This window comes from Triturus cristatus, chromosome 5_1, assembly GCF_964204655.1.
Source record: "Triturus cristatus chromosome 5_1, aTriCri1.1, whole genome shotgun sequence".
Lineage (NCBI taxonomy): Eukaryota > Metazoa > Chordata > Amphibia > Caudata > Salamandridae > Triturus > Triturus cristatus.
The window spans coordinates 516,911,409-516,932,575 of record NC_140587.1 but is presented as its reverse complement, the minus strand read 5'-3'; positions in this window follow the sequence as shown (position 1 = coordinate 516,932,575).

Sequence of the window (21,167 nt, the reverse complement as noted above, 5' to 3'; positions counted from 1 at the left end):
TAGAGCATCTCAGCTCTAATATCATGGTTAGCAGTGGTAAAGTGCACCAAGTCCTAAAGCCAACTAACTAAAATGTAGCTTAACAGGAGCGGTAAAGGCATCCTGCAGAGAGGGTAAGGTCAAACAGTCACCCATTAAACACTGGTACTTAAAAGAAATTCTGTGAGAAGTCTCCTGAGCGCCAGAGTGTCAGATTGTCTAAGGGACCAATCAACTTCAGGTATCTGGCCTTCCGCTCCCCGTTGGCAGTTGTAGTTTTTACACCATCTCACTCAGGAATGGTTTTTCTTCTCGAAAAGTTACAAAGCCCCATTCTGCATTGGGTCTTCAAATACATTTCTATTATTTTCTTTAAAAAAGTGAAAAAGTTTCTTTGTGAAGCGAGACTAGTACATTTTGTTATTATATTTTGACTTTCAGGCTTTCACTGGGACCAGTCCGCTTGGTCTGTAAGATCTGGGATCCATCGTTGTGGGCCTTGTAAGACTGTGACCAATGATTACTATTGGTGCTTTAGATGTTGTGGTTGCTTATTTTACTTACAGCTTTAAAAATTCATATCTCTGGTTCCCTTTATTGGTTTTGTGCCTTTGTGGTATTATTTTGCTTATTAAATTGTTCTCTTTTTTTCTAATTCAGTTTGCTTGGTGTTTTGACTTTATCACTGTTTTGATACTGCATAAATACTTTACACATTATCCTTAGTTAAATCTGTCTGCTCCGTGCCACAGCTATTAGGTGGTTGAGCTCATGTTAATTTAGTGGCTTTGAGGGTTCACCCTGACAAGAAGTGCTAATTTTCCTTGCGGACAGCAGTCTCCTACCCTAAATATTAATCCATTTTCTTAGACCACTCATTCCAATAAGCATTAGGCTCAACTGGAACACCATAAAATTGGCTGTAGGCATAAAAAGCTGTAGCTCATGGCCAATGTTGAGCTGGGGTAAATGCCTGACTAGTGGCCTTGTGAGATTCCTGTGAGTTCCTGAAAGCTGCTCCACAAAACCTCCTGCCACTGAGACTGATGTTCTTATCTGCCTAGTGATATATTATCCTTATCTCTGTAAATAGAGGTTACTTTGTTCCAATCCTACGTGCATAGATAGCTGGGTAGCAGGGAGCAAATGCAGATAACCTGACACAAATATATTGTCTAGGCTCACTGTTTTTGAAAAATACAGACTACTTTGTTTCTTCTCCTTGTTGCCATGAAGACACCAAATCAGGTTCCGAGAGTTATTTCCATAATGTCCAGAGATGGAAGTTAATACTGACACCACACTCAAGTAAGTGTATTTTGCCAATTGTAAAGAAAACAGTACAGGAATAAGACCCTACCATTTGGCCTTCTTCTCCGTATCTTTCCGGCAGTGAGAACTCACCTTCAGCTCTCCACAGCTGAATCATCCCAGCATGGGTTCGTCTTTGTGAGTAGAAACTGTGGAAAAGACAAAGGTAAATGTATATGTGTAACTGTACTAATCTAATAATCATTTTACATTCCATTGCTATTACCAGTCCCGAATGTAAATCTGATACTACAAGCAGACTTATAACAGACTCAAAACAAGGTATGGAACTGCTAGAACAGGCTTTTGTAATGTAGGTGTGTTAGAATCCGGGTTCTCTGGTTGGCACAGGTAGGTACTTGTGTCAAGCAGGGAACCTTTCCTCTAGTCAGGGTAAGGGGGTACACTCTCAAAATAACCCCTGCTCACCCCCTCAGTAGCTTGGCACGAGCAGACAGGCTTATTTCAGAGGCAGTGTGTAAAGCATTTGTGAACACATACAGTAACCAAGTGACAACACTACAAATGGACACCACGCAGGTTTTATATTAAAAATAAGGATTCTTTATATCGAGTTACCACAAGACCATTAAATGACAAAAATAAACAATACTGTTACTTTAGATGGTAGAAGGTTGCTTAGTTCTCTTAAGTTCTTAAATGCGACACTTCAAGTCAATGTACCTTTAGAAGCGACACGCAGGGCAACGAAAGTGTTGCAACAATGTTGATGCAATAAAGTTTTTGGTGCAAAGAAATAAAGATGTGAAGATCTTCCAGATGCGGCACGCTTCTCCGATGTTGCGAGAAGACTCGACTCGATCCGTCAGCGGCAGCGGCGACACCCTTTACGCAATGCGACGACAGCGGCCTTGGCAGTGACACTCTTCTCTGACATTTGCGAGACGCTTCCGCTCGATGCGATGCTGCAGCGGCGACACCCCTTTACGCGATGTGACGACAGCAGCTCCGACAGTGGCACGCTTTTCCGTGGATTCGAGGCGCTTTTCTTGATGCGGTGCAATGCGACAGCTACGATGGCTGCGATGGCGACAGGCTTCTTCCTCGATGCGAGACTCTTCTCTTGAAGCGGTGCGATGCGATGCTTCAGCTACAATGGCTGCGATGGCGACACGCTTCTTCGGCATTGCGAGACACTTCCGGGAGGATGCGAGACGCTTCTGCTCGATGCGATGCTGCAGCGGCGACACCCTTTACGAGATGCAACGACAACAGGCCCGACGGTGGCACGCTTATACTCCTTGAGTCGCGCTTCCAGCTCCTTGCGACACGCAGTCCCTCAGAAGGCCCAACAACAGCAGCAGGCACTTCCAAAGAACTCTGGGGAGCTGGGGGGTGAAGTCTGTTGTTCCTAAGACTTCAGCAGGAGGCAAGCTCTATTCCAAGCCCTTGGAGATCTTTTTAAGCACAAGTTGAAATAAAGTCTTTTGTAGTCTTTCTCCTCTCCTTCAGCAGCAAAACAACCACTGCAGGCCAATCCCCCTGGTCAGGGACAGTACTCCTCCTTACAGCTTTCCCAGTTCCTTCTCCTCCGGCAGAGGTTCTTCTTGTCAAGCAGGATCTAATTTCTTGGGAGCAGGGTCCCAATACTTATACCCCTAATTCCTTTGTTCCTCTGGGGTAGAGGGGCCTTTGCCCAGTCCAAACCAGTTCCTGAGCACTTTGTTGACATGACTCTGACTTTCTATTCAGGGTGCAAGGCAGAGACATCAGCCGCTCCACAGGAGGTGGAGCCAGCATTGTGGAGGCAGAGCACAGCCCTATTCAGAGTCCAGGTGTACTCCTCCCACGCATCTGGATGTAGATCTCTCTATTCACCACCGGGCTGCCCCAGCCTGTCTCCTGGAATTCCCCAGCCCTGTCATTCACAGAAACCAGACAGCAGATACACATCCTAGCAGAGGCGGGCTGAAATGGTTAGGCAAGCAAATACCAGCTTTCTAAAAGTGGCATTTGCAAACACAGAATATTAAAAAACTTTACTAAAAGATGTATTTTATCATTCTGAGTTCAGGCATACTAAACTCGAATTTCTACCATGTTCCCTGGGTCTGTTAGGATCATAGAATGTAACAATTCTAACAGCCCATTCTGGCCTGTGGAGAACAGGTAGCCTTACAATCGTGAAAAATGAAAATGGATGTAATTCACTATTAGGACATGCCACACACATCAGGGCTTGTCCTACCTTATGCTTACAATGCACCCTGCCCTTGGGCCTACCATAGGGGTGACTAATATGAAGTTAAGGGAAGGTTTAGGGACTGGCAAGTGGGTGCACTTGCCCAGTCAGCATGACAGTACCAGCCTGCATGCAGGTTCTGCAATGGCAGACCCTAGATACATTTTACCAGGCCGCTTCTGTGGGTGGCACAACCAGTGCTGCAAGCCCACCAGCAGCATTTGTATTTACAAGCCCTGGGCACTCCTCGTGCACTTTACTGGGGTTTGACAGTAAACCAAATAAGCCAATCATTGAATCCAACCAACATATACATTTTACATATGGAGCACTTGCACTGTGGCACTGGTTGGCAGTGGCACAGTGCTCTGAGCAGCTAACACACATCAGGGCTTGTCCTACCTTATGCTTACAATGCACCCTGCCCTTGGGCCTACCATAGGGGTGACTAATATGAAGTTAAGGGAAGGTTTAGGGACTGGCAAGTGGGTGCACTTGCCCAGTCAGCATGACAGTACCAGCCTGCATGCAGGTTCTGCAATGGCAGACCCTAGATACATTTTACCAGGCCGCTTCTGTGGGTGGCACAACCAGTGCTGCAAGCCCACCAGCAGCATTTGTATTTACAAGCCCTGGGCACTCCTCGTGCACTTTACTGGGGTCTGACAGTAAACCAAATAAGCCAATCATTGAATCCAACCAACATATACATTTTACATATGGAGCACTTGCACTGTGGCACTGGTTGGCAGTGGCACAGTGCTCTGAGCAGCTAACACCAGCAAAACACATGAGGCACAGCGACAAAAAGTGGAAGGGAGACTCACGCCAAGGTGCCAGGTCTAACAAGGTGGAGATATCACAGTGGTAAAGTATAGGGTTAAATAAGAAAGTTGACAAATTGAATAGAAAAAATCTGAAATATATTTTAATGTAAAATAAAAACAGAAATTAAAAGTAATTATTATTAACCTAGACCTGAAAACAATGTTACACCACAATAACTCATATAATTAAATGCTTAATACATAATTAGATGCATTAAATGTATTGTTATATATAAAAAAATCTCACTTTTGATATAATTTTTAGATGTAATTAATATTTAGTAGATTTCATTAAAACGTATTTGTTCAATCATTCTTCATACCTTTTGTTTTTTTTGTTAATAGTTTTGTTAAAATTATTTTTAAAGGAAAATGTTTCTATTAAATTGAACCTTTACCACCTCTCACACTATGGGACTTATTATGAGTTTGGTGGTCCTGTGGATAACAGTATCAGCGGTGGTGGTCCAAGCGTGGAGTGCTCATAAGTCCGACCGCCGAGTTGGGCGGTTGCCTGATCCATAAGTGGACCACGGCGATCCGACCGCCTGCTTCAAGGTGGTGGTGATGAAGGATATGGGGTGCGTACTCGCCCCTTTCTTCTTGTTCTAGGCAGAGTCCAACGTGGATCTGTGTCTCCAGGTCCCCCCTTCACAGCTGGATCTTCACCCCGAAAATTATGACCCTGCGTGTGACAATATACAGGTGAGTCTTTTTCATCCCATATGCTCATTGCCAGGACTGCCCACATATGGGTTGCACCCCGGTAATGAGCATATGGTATTTTTCCACATATATCATGCATATGTGTGCATACGACACATATGCTGTTGAAATTCGCACATAGGCATTGAAATATTTGGAAAAAGTACTCACCATTGCCACAAAATCCCCACCTCCACACCGCCGGCCCCATGGTCAACTCGTAATACAGCAGTCTCTGGACCGCCAGCGCCATGGGCTGCTGGTGAGGGCTTTCGCAGTTCTATGATGGTTAGACCGCCAAACTCGTAATAAGACCATATGTCTGTGTGTGTGTGTCTGTGTGTGTGTGTTTATGTGTGCATAATTTAATTAAAATTCGAAATAATTTAATTTAACTTTATTTCATATAGGGTGTGACTGGATATCTTGGGTGGGTAGTTCTTTGGATGATCTTGACCCATTGGACGATGATGTTATATGTCAGCATGTTTCAGTGGCACTGTATACACAATGTACCTGGTTCTACAGCAATTACCGACCGGGTGAAATGCTTCACTGGGACTAGCAGCACTTAAGTTCATGGTCCGGGAGCAAGGTCCTTTATTCCCTTTATCTCCCACTCCCGTTAGAGACCAAAGCATGTGCACCGCTGCAGAAACTTGAGTTACAGAAGAGCGGAGATAATTTTCCTTGGTAGCTTGGGTGCGAGCAGGCAGGCTTAACTTCAGAGATAGGTATGTAAAAACACCAATTCAGTAAATAATTAAGACACAAAACAAAATAAAAATTCAACACCAATTTATAGAAATTGGAAATATTTTTATTTTTATCTTTAAAATGATACCAAAACAGAAGGCATCCAATGTAGGGAAGCGGAGAATTTTTAAAGATTTTGGACTATATAGCACATAGAAACCTATTGTGCCTACTGGGCATCTGGTTGCGCTAGACTGGAACAAAGTCAAAGTTTCAGGGCTACCTGCACGGATGTACCTCATGGTAGGCCTCGGTCAAAGTTTTTCACTTCGGACTTAGAAACTTTCTTGGACCTTTTTTCTGCCGGAGTCCCTCGATGCTCATCACCAGACTGGGTTTAGTGAGGGTTAGCCGACTTGACTTTTGACAAGCTCCTGGTCAAACTCTGAAAGTTAGACCGACTGAAGCTTTTTAGTGGGACAAACTAGCAGGGCAGGCCGGCTCGTGGTTGAAGGTCGCCGTCTTGGCTCTTGTGGTTGAGTCGGTCCCCCTCTGGAGCTTTTTCCCTAAGTTGCTCCAAAGTTCTCAGAAATTCTGGGGGTTCCAAAGTGTCCAAAACACTATCATGGAGTCTTCTTCTCTTAGTTTCAAGCAGCAGATTTGAGAGGCTCTGCCCCTCTCAGATACTTAGTCAGTGTTCTTGGGGTCAAGCAGGAGGGCACTCCTGTCCAATGAGGTGCAGGGCAACATTGCAGAGCATGACCACTTCCTGCAATGTTTGGCATTGTGGTTACCCAGAAAGCACTATTCCTCCAAAATTCAATATGGCTGAAGACTTAGCACAGGATCAAGAGCTAGCTAAACCAACCTCCAGTATGGCTCATTTGCATAGTCCTCCTCCCCCTGATATCTGCAAATTCCCTCCTTAAGCCTGCTATCTGGTTGGGTTCAGAGGGGATGGGGTAGATGGACCTGGCCTTTTCTACCTTTCCCATTCTTCCTTTGAAGCTACATGGTTTATGACCTGTCGTCCATGCTCTGGCATTCCTGGGTATCAGAGCTCTCTTCAACCAGACAGTCTCTCTCCCTAGGTGCCACTTATCACTTTATCAAAGCAGCCTGGCCTGTCCTGTTAACTCTGACCAATCAGGGAAGAGGGCAGGTAGGCTGCATTTTGGCTTACAAACATAAATGTCTTATAACTTATTTTCTGTACACTTTACGATAAATTAAACAATGGCATATTGTTGGATTTATCAATACTATTCTCCTAAGTCCTTGAATGATGTTTTTTCAGTAATCCCTGGCAATAGTTATGCATTAATAAACTATTGCCTTGTTAACCAATGTGGCTGGGGATTTACAATGGGGAAAGTGAAATGTGCAATGTTTCCAACACCAAGGACCTTGCTTATAGCTACATGATCCCCACCCCTGTGACACCCAGGGCAGACTTTAGGGGTCCTGAATATGCAAAAATAGTGTAGATCCTCACTCCACAGTGCACTTTTCTTCAATATAGGAAGTGAAATGTGTAATTTCTAGATCCCCAGGGCATATAAAACAACATTTATAAGGACCTTCCTTATAGTGACATATCCCACCTATCCCTGCCACTCCTAGGGGAGAACATGGGGGTACCTAACATGGCTAAATATTGTAGAATATATCGATTTTTAAGTGCCCCTACCATCAAAATCGAGTTTGAGCACAAATTACATTAAAAAGCAGTGCTGCAACACAGGGCTGCTTTTAAAATGACCTCTGGCCCTCAGCAGTGCACACATGCAAGTGCAGAAAGGCAAGCTGGCATCTAAACTGCCATGCCCTACTATATACTTGGGACTTATAGGGCAGGGCATGCCAATCATAGGGGTACCCTAACACATAGTGTACCCTAATGTATGAGTATGTTTTCACTGTATCATTTGATGTTTTCAACATAGTACTGGCCCTGTGGCTGCCCAGCAGAGCCCAGGGCACTCTCAGAGTCAGAAAACCCAGCATCCAGGGGCCTCAAATGGGGCAAACAGTGGGAGGACACTGCAAACAGGTCCTGATATCCAACACTCGCCTATGCAGTGTCTGAAGATTGAGAGTTGGAGGACCGCTGTGAAAGAAATAGTGAAGAAGCAAGCAGACCTACAGCTCCTAAACACTGAAACTCAATTGGCATACTGCTGCACCCACCGTGTTACCTTTCCTTATTGGCAGACTGTTAGAAGGTGACCTCAGAGGAGACAGGGAGGTACCTGAGCCCCCTGAGACCTACCCTCGGGGTATCGTAGCCGGGCACTGGCGAGAGACTCCTCAGGGAAAGAGTCTCGTGTCTAGGATCGTACACACTGCACCACACGACAAACAGACACCACACTGTATGTTCTTGGGAACAGATCTTTATCTAATCAGCTTCGTAGGATCTTTATGATCAACCAGGTGGATATTTACAAATAGAGCACGGGCTCAAAGAGTCACGGTTGGGATAGGGGGTAGCGGGACAGTCTTTTGGGGATCCGGATCAATGCAGGGACGTACCCGGCGCACAGCTCACAATCCTCGAGCTGGGGGATACGTCATTGGAGTCCAGCTGGACCGAGGGAGTCTTCAGGAGCCGCGAGTCACTCAGCCGGGCACTGGCGAGAGACTCCTCAGGGGAAGAGTCTCGTGTCTAGGATCGTACACACTGCACCACACGACAAAGAGACACCACACTGTATGTTCTTGGGAACAGATCTTTATCTAATCAGCTTCGTAGGATCTTTATGATCAACCAGATGGATATTTACAAATAGAGCACGGGCTCAAAGAGTCTTGGTTGGGATAGGGGGTAGCGGGACAGTCTTTTGGGGATCCGGATCAATGCAGGGACGTACCCGGCGCACAGCTCACAATCCTCGAGCTGGGGGATACGCTGCGGTCATTGGAGTCCAGCCGGACCGAGGGAGTCTTCAGGAGCCGCGAGTCACTCAGCAGGACTCAAGCACAAGGTCGGAGGTCTTACGATCTTCAGGGGAGCCGCGAGTCACTCAGCAGGGCTCAAGCACAAGGTCGGAGGTCTTACGATCTTCAGGGGAGCCGCGAGTCACTCAGCAGGGCTCAAGCACAAGGTCGGAGGTCTTACGATCTTCAGGGAGCCGCGAGTCACTCAGCAGGGCTCAAGCACAAGGTCGGAGGTCTTACGATCTTCAGGGGAGCCGCGAGTCACTCAGCAGGGCTCAAGCACAAGGTCGGAGGTTTTACGATCTTCAGGGGAGCCGCAAGTCAATCAGCAGGTCTCAGGTGTTCCAAGGTTGCAAGGGAGCCGCGACCACGTCAGCAGGGCTCTCGTCGTTCCAGAGTCGAATCTGCCAGATAGTCCCAGAGCACCCCTTGTTATAGGTCAACTCCTCTTTGATGTCCGGAGTCTGCGTAGGCAGGGGTCTTAGCACCTGGGGGTCGCTCATTGAAGCTTCCTGCCATTTCATCCTTTGATCCTTTCAGGGCGGGGTCGGGAGGAGTCCCAGACACGCAGCAGGCGTGGAGCCAGCCCTCAGGGAGGCCGGAGGCCGATCGAAATCCATCTCCCAAGGGGAGGTCAGAGGTGTGATGGAAACTGCTCCTCCCTCTCTCACTTCGTGGGAGCCTGATGTCCTCCAGCCGGGGCGGCGCCTCTAGGCCTGGGTGGCGTTGGAGCCGGGCGGCCATCGTAGGTGCATGAAGTGGGCACGCGGGCCCTGTGGTGCTGGGAAGATGGAGGGCACGGACGGGGAAGTCCGGGTCGGGTGTGTGTGGGTTCTGGCGGGAAGGACCGGCTAGGCCGTGTACTCGGGGGCTGAATGAGGTGCATGGGTCAGGGTGTGTGGCTAGGGGTCAGGGATGGCCACGCCACAAGGCCGGGTCTAACACGCGTCCCCCCCAGCTGAAAGCCGGAGAGAACTACCCATCCTCTTGGGGGTTCTCTTCGCTGAGGCGGAAGAACTGGGAGAGGCCGTCAGCGTTGGCGTGGTCAGTACCAGGGCGATGCTCTACGGTGAAATCCATCCCCTGGAGGGAGATTGACCACCGCAGTAGTTTGGGGTTTTCTCCTCGCATCTGCATGAGCCATCGCAAGGGGCGATGGTCGGTTTGGACTTTGAAATGGGTGCCGAACAGATAGAGTCGTAATTTCTTGAGGGCCCAGACTACGGCGAACGCCTCGCGCTCAATGGTGCTCCATTTCTGTTCTCTGGGTAACAGCCTTCGGCTGAGGAAGGCTACGGGCTGGTCTAGGCCTTGGTCATTCACCTGTGACAGGACTGCCCCAATGCCATGCTCGGAGGCATCAGTTTGTACCACAAACTCCTTGGAGTAGTCGGGGGCCTGGAGCACGGGGGCAGTACACATGGCCGCTTTCAGGGCATCGAACGCCTCCTGGCAGGCAGAGGTCCACTGCACTTTCTTGGGCTGTTTCTTGGAAGTGAGTTCCGTGAGGGGGCCGACAAGGCTGCCGTACCCCTGGATGAATCTCCGGTAGTAGCCGGTGAGGCCCAGAAAGGCTCGGACCTCCGTTTGGGTAGTGGGTGGTTCCCAGGCTAGGATGGCGTCGATCTTAGGCTGCAGAGGGGCGACCTGCCCGCTTACAACCCGGTGCCCTAGGTAGACCACCGAACCTTGCCCAATCTGACACTTGCTGGCTTTTACTGTGAGGCCTGCCTGGCGCAGGGCTGTTAGCACTCTCCGGAGGTGCTGGAGGTGCTCGCTCCATTCGGAACTGAAAACCGCGATATCGTCTAGATATGCGACGCTGAACTTTTCCAGCCCGGCCAGGACTCTATTTACCAGTCGCTGGAAGGTGGCCGGGGCATTTTTCATCCCGAAGGGTATCACGCGAAAGCGATAGTGCCCATCCGGGGTGGAGAAGGCGACCGCTCCTTGGCTCCTTCTGTGAGCGCAATTTGCCAGTACCCGCAGGTTAGATCGAATGTGCTGAGGAAATGCGCAGACCCGAGACGGTCAATGAGTTTGTCCGCTCGGGGAATGGAGTGAGCATCGGCTCGGGTGACTTCATTGAGTCCCCGGTAGTCCACACAGAATCGGAGTTCTGGGGCGACACCGTGGGCAGCTGCTTTCGGGACCAGTACCACGGGGCTGGCCCAGGGGCTGTCTGAGGGTTCAATCCCCCCCAAGGTCAACATCTTTGAGACCTCGGCCTGAATGCAGGACCGGACTCGATCAGGGACTCGGTAGGCTCGGTGCTTCACCGGCGGGCTGTCTCCGGTGTCCACGTCATGGACACACCAGTCAGTGACTTGGGGGACAAGAGAGAATAAGTCGGGGAACTGCCTTAAGAGCTGGTGGCAGTCCTCGCGTTGCTGGGAAGTGAGGGATGGAGAGAGGTTCACTCCTTCCACGGAGCCATCCTTCTCCTTGGTACACAGGAGGTCAGGGAGGGGGTCTGACTCCTCTTCGGCCCCGTCATCGGTGGCCAGTAGTAGACTCAGCTCCGTCCGCACGAAGTGAGGCTTGAGGCGGTTCCCGTGAAGGACCCGAAGGGGGTCCCGAGGTGACTGGACGTCCACCAAATACGTGACCTGGCTCTTCTGCTTAACGACTTTGAAGGGCCCGGTCCATTTATCCTGGAGGGCGCAAGGTTTCACTGGGGCCATGACCCATACCTGCTGGCCCGGCTGGAACTCGACCAGAGTGGCATTCTGGTCGTACCAGCGCCTCATTTCTTCCTGGCTCGCCTCCAGGTTGGCCTCGGCCAGTTCTCGAAACTTCCTAGTCTGGTTTCGGAGGGTCAGGAAGTATCGGAACACATCTCGGGGGGGGGGGTTTCCGGGCGCCGCCTCCCACCCTTCCTTGACCAGGCTGAGGGGCCCCCGAACGGGATGCCCGGAAAGTAAATCAAACGGGCTGAATCCCAAGGATTTCTGGGGAACTTCCCGGTAGGCGAACAAAAGGCAGGGGAGCAGGACGTCCCACTTGCGCCGGAGGGGCTCCTCCAGGCCCGCGATCATCCCCTTCAGAGTCCGGTTAAACTGCTCTACTAGGCCATTTCCTTGGGGATGGTACGGGGTGGTGAATTTATAGGACACTCCACATTGTTGCCACAGGGAGATGAAGTTCGTCCCGCGATCGCTCACGACCTCACGGGGAAAACCCACACGGGAAAAGATCCCCATCAACGCCCGGCCCACCACGGGGGCTGTGATGGTGCGTAGGGGAATGGCCTCAGGGTATCGGGTGGCATGGTCTACTAGGACGAGGATGAAGCGGTGACCTTGTGAGGTTGGGGGGCCCAGGGGCCCCACGATGTCGATCCCGACCTGTTCAAAAGGGGTACTGACAACAGGGAAGGGTTGGAGGGAGCCTTGCGCTTTCCTCCACTTTTCCCACTAACCTGGCACGTAGGACAGGACTTGCAGTGGGTTTCTACATCTGCTTTCACCTTAGGCCAGTAAAAGTGAGTCACTAGGCGACTGTAGGTTTTGTCTTGGCCCAAGTGGCCTGCGAGGGGGACATCGTGGGCCAAGCCCAGGAGGAAGCCTCAGAAGCGTAGGGGTACCACCAGCACCTGGGCTGATCCTAGCTCCACCGACTTCTGCTCGCTGTTCAAAAGGTCATTTTCCCAATATAACCGGTGTGTTCCAGATTGGTCGCCCGCGGCTTGGGCCTCTGCTTGCTGTCGGGGTCCGACCAGGGAAGGACAGGTAGCTTGCTCCTGGCAGAACTCCTCTCGGGAGGGGCCCCCCTCGTGGCGCCACTGGGCCAAATCGGGCAGATCGCCCAACTCGGCCATCTGTGTGGGGTCGGAAGGTAGGGGTTCGTTGCTGGCGACAGATTCTCCTCGTGGGGAGATGTGGGGGACCTCGGCTGGGACAATCCTGTCATCGTTGGCAGGTGCGTCCTCGACTTCCCCAAGGGGGGCAGTCGGGCCGCCATGGATCGGGTGGTGGCGCACACCCACTCGGGGAGACCCATCATCCCTAGGTGGGTCTTGTGCTCGACTTGCTTCCAGGGGGAACTTTCCAGGTCGTTCCCTAGGAGACAATCGACCGGCTGGGAGGTTCTTACTGCTACTTTAAATTTACCGACCACTCCTCCCCATTCAAAAGGCACCAGGGCTACCTTACAGAGGCTCTACGTGTTGTCAGCTGTAATTACAGGGCCAAATATATTGGGGAGGACCTGGTCTTCGTGGACTAAGTGGCTGAGGACACCGGTGATGCTCGCCCCGGTGTCACGAAGGGCTTCTACCCGTTGGCCATTGATCGTCACTAGCTATTTCTTCGTGTTGGAGGGCAGGAGGCTCCCGGGGACCATTTCTCTGTCTCCTAATGATACTAAGGCCATGGCGGCGGGCTCCCACTCTACGGTCTCCTCAATCTCCTCCCCTAGGGCTACATTGGCTATCTGTCTGGCTGGGGGGGCTGTAGTGGGGATGCGCAGGGCCATGGGGCATTCGGGGTCATTGGCGTAATGCCCGGGCTTCTGGCAACGGAAACAAGTGATGGTCACCCGGTGCCCCCGTCTCACGTGTGGACCGGATACAGCTGGTGGGGGTGCCAGGAAGTGCGGAGGTTGGTTTTTCGGAGGACCGTACTGGGATTCTTTCTGCCCTCCCTGGTTCCCTCCCCTCTCTGGCGGGGTGGTCCCTGACTGGCTCGGGGGTATTCTCCTACAGGGCCCCGGGAGACCCGGGTGTTGGTCCAGCGATCCGCCTCGACAGCCAGCTTCCTCGGATCCGTGAGCTTGCTGTCGAGCAGATGCTGGCGTAGTTCCACAAAGCAGTTCGCGGCCAGGTGTTCCCATAACATGAGGTCGGTTAGTTCGTCCAGGGTGGTTACTTTGCTGCCCTTAATCCACCCGTCGAATGCGCGGCTGAAAAAGTTCACATACTCCACCCACGTGGTGCCAGGGATCTTCGTGCAGTCCCGGAACTGCTGGCGGTACATCTCCGGGGTGAGGCCGTACCTTGTGAGGAGGGCCTCCTTCATGTGGCTGTAGGAGGTCTGCAGGGAGGATGGTAGGTCGAGCAGGGTGTCTCTCCCCTCGCTCAAAAATCGGCCCCACAACCCGGCCCCCCAATCCTTCTGTGGGACTCGGTGTGAGGTCATGGCGACCTCGTAGGCCTTGAACCATTGTTGGATGTCATCGTTTTTGTAATATTCCTTGACCACATCTTTGGGGATGTGGACCTTCTGTTCCGCCGGGGGGGCCGCCTCTCGGTTCTCCGGGGGTCGAGCTTCTTCGCTCCTTGCTTTGAGCTCGATTTCTTTCAAGCTGCGTTCGTGCTCCAGTTGAAGTCTTCTTCCTTCGTGCTCCCGTTGGAGTTTCTTCTCTTCCAGTTCGCCTTGTACTCGCATCTGTTCCACTGCTAGTTTCTTCTCAGCTAATTTCAACTCGCCCTCGATTCTCAGTTTGGCCAGTTTGAGTTTGTGATTACGGCTTCTCTCTCTGTCTGCGAGTTCTTCCGGGGATAGATCCCCGTCTGGTACGAAGCTTCGTACCTGGTTGCTGCTGCTTTCTCTTTGGAAGAGTCCAGCTTCGTCGTGGAGCTCCACCGCTCCTTCTGGGCAGGGGGCTCCGGATTCCACCCAAGCTTTCAGTGCCTTCTGCATATCTTCTTTGGTGTTGAGACCAGTGGTAGCGATTTTTAGTTCCTTGCAGAATTGCTTCAGTTCTTTGTGCGTGTACTCTTCCAGTTGTTCCGCCTGGAACACCGTACTCGCGTCGGTTTCTGTGAGACTCATGGAGTTTCCTTCTGCCGTCTTTGCCGATAGTGCGTCAGCCGTTTACAGTACGATCTCTAGATTATGGACCCGAATCCCGTCGCTTGCCACCAATGTTAGAAGGCGACCTCAGAGGAGACAGGGAGGTACCTGAGCCCCCTGAGACCTACCCTCGGGGTATCGTAGCCGGGCACTGGCGAGAGACTCCTCAGGGGAAGAGTCTCGTGTCTAGGATCGTACACACTGCACCACACGAAAAAGAGACACCACACTGTATGTTCTTGGGAACAGATCTTTATCTAATCAGCTTCGTAGGATCTTTATGATCAACCAGGTGGATATTTACAAATAGAGCACGGGCTCAAAGAGTCTCGGTTGGGATAGGGGGTAGCGGGACAGCCTTTTGGGGATCCGGATCAATGCAGGGACGTACCCGGCGCACAGCTCACAATCCTCGAGCTGGGGGATACGCTGCGGTCATTGGAGTCCAGCCGGACCGAGGGAGTCTTCAGGCGCCGTGAGTCACTCAGCAGGACTCAAGCACAAGGTCGGAGGTCTTACGATCTTCAGGGGAGCCGCGAGTCACTCAGCAGGGCTCAAGCACAAGGTCGGAGGTCTTACGATCTTCAGGGGAGCCGCGAGTCACTCAGCAGGGCTCAAGCACAAGGTCGGAGATCTTACGATCTTCAGGGGAGCCGCGAGTCACTCAGCAGGGCTCAAGCACAAGGTCGGAGGTTTTACGATCTTCAGGGAAGCCGCGAGTCACTCAGCAGGGCTCAGGTGTTCCAAGGTTGCAAGGGAGCCGCGACCACGTCAGCAGGGCTCTCGTCGTTCCAGAGTCGAATCTGCCAGATAGTCCCAGAGCACCCCTTGTTATAGGTCAACTCCTCTTTGATGTCCGGAGTCTGCGTAGGCAGGGGTCTTAGCACCTGGGGGTCGCTCGTTGGAGCTTCCTGCCATGTCGTCCTTTGATCCTTTCAGGGCCGGGTCGGGAGGAGTCCCAGACACGCAGCAGGCGTGGAGCCAGCCCTCAGGGAGGCCGGAGGCCGATCGAAAGCCATCTCCCAAGGGGAGGTCAGAGGTGTGATGGAAACTACTCCTCCCTCTCTCACTTCGTGGGAGCGCGATGTCCTCCAGCCGGGGCGGCGCCTCTAGGCCTGGGTGGCGTTGGAGCCGGGCGGCCATCGTAGGTGCATGAAGTGGGCACGCGGGCTCTGTGGTGCTGGGAAGATGGAGGGCACGGACGGGGAAGTCCTGGTCGGGTATGCGTGGGTTCTGGCGGGAAGGACCGGCTACGCCGTGTACTCTGGGGCTGAATGAGGTGCACGGGTCAGGGTGTGTGGATAGGGGTCAGGGATGGCCACGCCACAAGGCCAGGTCTAACACAGACATATGGCAATACAATATACATTTCTGTATAGAATATACCAAAGACCTAAGGATCTGGGTGACATTGGTCTGTGTGCTGAAACAAGGTGTGAATGCTGTTGTGCCTCTGATGCAATCATCTTCCATCAGGTCTGGAGTTTTCTAACATGGGGTCATACAGGTGAACTGGCTCAGTGACCCGTCAGAAATGCTGGTGATTGCCCTATCACCAACTCTACTGCTGACAGTACTTGGCTTATGTGCTTGATACATGGCAATGGCTGGCCTGCTGGCAAGAAGACAGATAACAATTTGTTTGGGTGGTGGACCTAATCTTGCAACCCAAGACTGGTTAAGGGATATAATATATTGCAATAATGTCAGTGAACTTTATATATATGTCATTACTTCTGAAGACAAGTAAGCCCAGAGATGTTTGGAAGTGGTGCACGACTCAGCAATTTCTCACTCAAAATATGAGATTTTTTTTTAAACAATTTCTTAATTAACTTTCAAAGAAGAGAAACAAGCCAAAAAGAAAATGCTACACTGCTTGCAGACACATCTCCGGAAAGACAATAGTCATACTAATACACAGAGTTATACACAATACATATCGTATAAATGGAGAGATCATAGGACAGCCGTGCCAATAATTCCGGGTATAAGGGAATAGAAAAAGTGAAAACAAGTAAAAGGCACTACTGCAAGGGAAGGAAGGGGATGGACATTAGGGTGTAGTGTCTGGTTCTAATGTGCTGAGGTAGACACGCAGAGGCCCCTAGATAGCTTTGGGGCAGGAAGAGGCGGGTTGCATGGCCACGTAATCTTCTCTGTTTCACAATAAGTCATTCGTCTGAGCCAGGCCGGGGCAGTGGGAACCACAGTGCCGCCCCAATGGAGCCCTATCTCAAGCTTAGGCAGGAGAAAGCATGTGGACACTAAGCAGTGCAGGGAGGGCGGTATTCCTCTAGTGTATCCTCGAAGTGCGAGGGTCGGGGAGAGTTCCATGTCTGTCATGGCTGAGACATGCTCAAAACAGCAGTCCAGTATGCAAGTATACCAGGGTAGGTCAAAGTGAGATGTACAAAATCAACTCTGGGGGCACGACATTTAGCACACATGCCAGATCTACTGCGGTCAAATCGAAGTACATCCTTAGGAGAGAGATAAATACGATGAATACATTCAAAATGTAGTAATTTGTACCTGTAGTTGCCCGAAACATTTTTTATTTGTGAGCAACAATATGTCCACATTTTATCCGTAAGGGAACACCCAGCTCCTCCGCCCACACCCACCGAACCCTGGCAGTGGTATTAGATTTAAGTGAGATACATATAAGACAGAGACATAAAACTAGGCGATCACCTTCTCCCTCAGCCGCAAGAAGCGACAGGGGAGGGAAGTCCTCCGGGGGCAACAGGAAGGTAGGGAGCAGAGACTGAAATGTATTACGGAGTCTCCACATAATAAAATGGTCCCTGAAGGGTAAATCAGGCATGTGAGGTTCCGCAGCTGGATGTACAACATGATCAAAATTTCAACAAAGGGCTAATGTTCCTATGAAGAATAGAAAGAGAGGAACAATCTCTCAAGGGTGGAAAGTACCTTGAGTCGGAGTACTAAATAGAGACAGTCAGCTGGACTGTTCATAGTGCCCTCACACATCCCCTAGAGGATGTCATGCTTCATCATAGGGCGGTGCCCCTCATCGGGCCGTCGCTGCAATGCCCTACATGTCCCCCAAAGGGTCACTTTAGCGGAGATCTTTTAAGAGGATGCCGAATGATGAGTGCTGGTGAGACCCAAGGTACTCTCCACCCTTGAGAGATTGTGTCTCTCTCTCTCTATTCTTCATGGGAACATTAGCCCTTTGTTGAAATTTTGATTCTGTTTATGAGCACAAGCTTTTTGGACCTCCAAATTAGGCTCCCAGTCCCCCCACGGCACCCCCCTCTCTTTGACAAGGGATACTTTTTGGAACATGTACAACATGACCGCCTGGGAAGAGATCCCTCAGCATGGAAAGGTGATGACGGTGGAATACTCATTGTGGGAGCCAAGGTTTATCAGAAGAGGTAGAGCAGGAGAGTACGGGGGACCACCACCCAATGTACGCCACGCCCAACAAGACGTGGACACAGTCTGGATGTCATTGGTGTCTAATGGAATGCCTGTTGGCAAAATGAAAGCACGTGGGAGGTTGCTAAGCTGGGATAGCTCTGGTCTCAGATAGGGGATGTGGGCATCCGGATGGTACCAGTGGTAAGAGTACTGGCATTGGGCGACCAGGTAATCCAAGTAGGAGTCAGGAACCCCAAGGCCTCCACGCTCATAAGGGAGAAAGAGAGTGTCCCAGCAAACATGCGGATGACCACCAGCCCACACGAGGTGCGGAAGAAGGCCGCACAAGCAGCGGAAAAAAGTCTGGGACAGTGGGATAGGAAAATTTAAAAATAGGTATATGAAGGAGGCCAGTATGTCCATTTTTATAATTGATATATGACCAGCAATGTACAGAGGCAGTTTAATCCAATTGTCAACTTGGGTAGCAAGTTTGGTCTTTGTCAGTCTGTAGTTGAGTTGTAGTACTTGGTCCTTCTCCGTATGGAGCCATATACCCAACTACTAAGTACTATCCACATCCCAGGTAAAAGAGTAGTCAGTCACCACCCACTGCGCCACATCAGTGAATGGAAACAGTTCAGATTTAGCCCACTTGATTCGGAGCCCAGACAAGTTGCCAAATCAGACGACCTCCTATACTAAGGGGAACCGCTTTTCCGATGGGTGGCAAATGAAAAACAAGATGTCGTCCGCATATAGGGAAAGTAAAAGCGGGCCGTGTGTAACCTGTAGACTGTGATGTAGATGACAGCCCTACATATAGCGGACCAGTAGATCCTTGGCGTTAATGAAAAGAGGGGGAGAGAGGGAGCAGCCCTGCCTGGTCCCTCTTGTGATACTGAACGTTTAAGAGAGTGCACTGTTAACACGGAGACGAGCCACAGGGTGAGTATATAAAAGCATGATCAGAGATATGAAAATTGGGGGGATGCCCAGCTTACCAAGGACCGCTCCTAAAATCGACGGAGTCGAATGCTTTATCTGCATATAACAGGGCCGCTACTGCAGGGGTAGATGTAGAGATCTTGTTGAGAACAGCAAATATGGTGTGTAAATTAAGAGAAGTGGAGGGGTGCTGGACAAAGCCCGACTGTGCAGGTGAAATAATATGTTCCATTAGGAGGGATAATCTGGTGGCCAGGATCTTAGCCAGGTATTTATTGCCAAGGTTCAGGAGGGACAAGGGATGGTATGAGGAGCATCAGATACGGTCCTTTCCTGGTTTCAGCAGGAGGACAAGGATAGCCTCGTGTAAGGATGGGGGCAGGGTGTCAGTGGCCAAAGATTCGCTGTACAGCCCCAGTTGATGAGGACCCATTATTTGCTCAAAGGTCTTTTAGAAGGCCCCCATCAGACCATCTGAGCCGGATGTTTTTGAGCCATCAAATGTATCAATTACTAGTAAAACGTCTTTGACAGTGATAGGTTCAGCAAGAAATTGGCACTGGCCATCCATCAGCCAGATCATTGTCACCTCCTTGAGAACGGAAGATATTTCAGAAGGGAGATCTGGGACATGCAAAGCATATAGTTACCCATAATACTGATGGAGTTCTGCCACGACTCCCTCACAACCCGACACCCGCTGTCCAGATTCCGAGCACAACTCTGTAACTCTGTGATGTATTTTTGTAAGTGGGTGACTCTCAGAAGTAGGGCAAGAGGGCTTTCTCAATAATGTCTGTTAAAGCGGACTCAATACCTTGCAATTGTGTGCATATGTCACGTAGAATACCCGGATGCTTGGAAATACATGCTCTGTAGATAAAGGCCTCAAAGGCTTCCCAAAGTGGGGCCTGCATCTCAACTGGCCCCACATTCAATTCAAAATATTCAGTTATAGCAGTGAGTACCACCCCACGGAATACTGGGTCCAGGAGGGACTCGATAAGGTGTCTCCAAGTGTGTTCCGCTCCACAGCCATATGGGACCTGCAAGTGGAGAATGATGAGGCTGTGGTACAACAATGTGCGTGGTAGAACCATAACTTCCTGCCACTAGGGGTCCACATGGGCCGAGAGTAGCCAATAATCCAGCCGGCTCCAAACGGAATGAGGGGTGGAATAGAAAGCGAAACCTGGAGCAGAGGGGTAGCAGGAACTGCAGGCATCAAAAAATACATTAGTATCAACAATGTGCAGCAGTGTATCTCACGCCAGGGGCTTATTGCTAGGGTGCATACTGGCAGAGTCAGTTTGGTTGCACATTGGCATATTGATATCCCAACCCAATGCCACATAATCCACATCCAAACAATCCATATGTGTCAGAAGGTCATGAATAAAGGTGGGGTCATCCACATTGGGAGCATAAATATTCAACAACATTATTTGTTTGTTGGCAGGGATACCCTGAAGAAGCACGTACCAGCCTTCGGGGTCTAAGTGGCTGGATTGGAGTGTAAATGGAACGATTTTATGTATGATGATACATGTGCCCCGGGAATATGAACTATAGCAGGAGAAGTATTGATGTGTGTCCCAGGGCAAGCGTTTGAGCAATCAGCTGCAGGAGACAAATGTGTCTCCTGCAGAAAGGCCATTTTAACTCTGTGCCTGTTAAAGTAGGATCAGTTGACTGGGGGTGAGGGTTTGATTTGCTCAAGCGCTCCGTCCATCATCCTCTTTGGTATCGCTTTGTTCGCCCGAAGTTGGCAGGGTATGCCCAGACGTGGGTCCCTTGCTCACTTTGCCACTGGATTCAAGATAGCCTGGCTGAAGAGGGTTATGAACCCGAAACCGGTCCCAGGATGCTTGTTTCCGGTCCAGGGAAGACATGGCTTGGTAGTTCGGGCTGGACTGTTCCCATGAGACACAGGGTCAGACTGATTTGCATATGGCCATGTCTGAACTGGGGTGGTGGAGTGAGCTAAAGAATGATGATGGATTAAACCCAGATCAGTTGACTGGGGGTGAGTGTTTGATTTCCTCAAGCGCTCCATCCATCATCCCCTTTGGTATCGCTTTGTTCGCCCTAAGTTGGCAGGGTATGCCCAGCCCTGGGTCCCTTGCTCACTTTGCCACTGGATTCAAGATAGACTGGCTGAAGAGGGTTATGAACCCGAAACCGGTCCCAGGATGCTTGTTTCCGGTCCAGGGAAGATATGGCTTGGCAGTTCGGGCTGGACTGTTCCCATGAGGCACAGAGTCAGACTGATTTGCATATGGCCATGTATGAACTGGGGTGGTGGAGTGAGCTAAAGAATGATGATGGATTAAACCCAGATCAGTTGACTGGGGGTGAGTGTTTGATTTG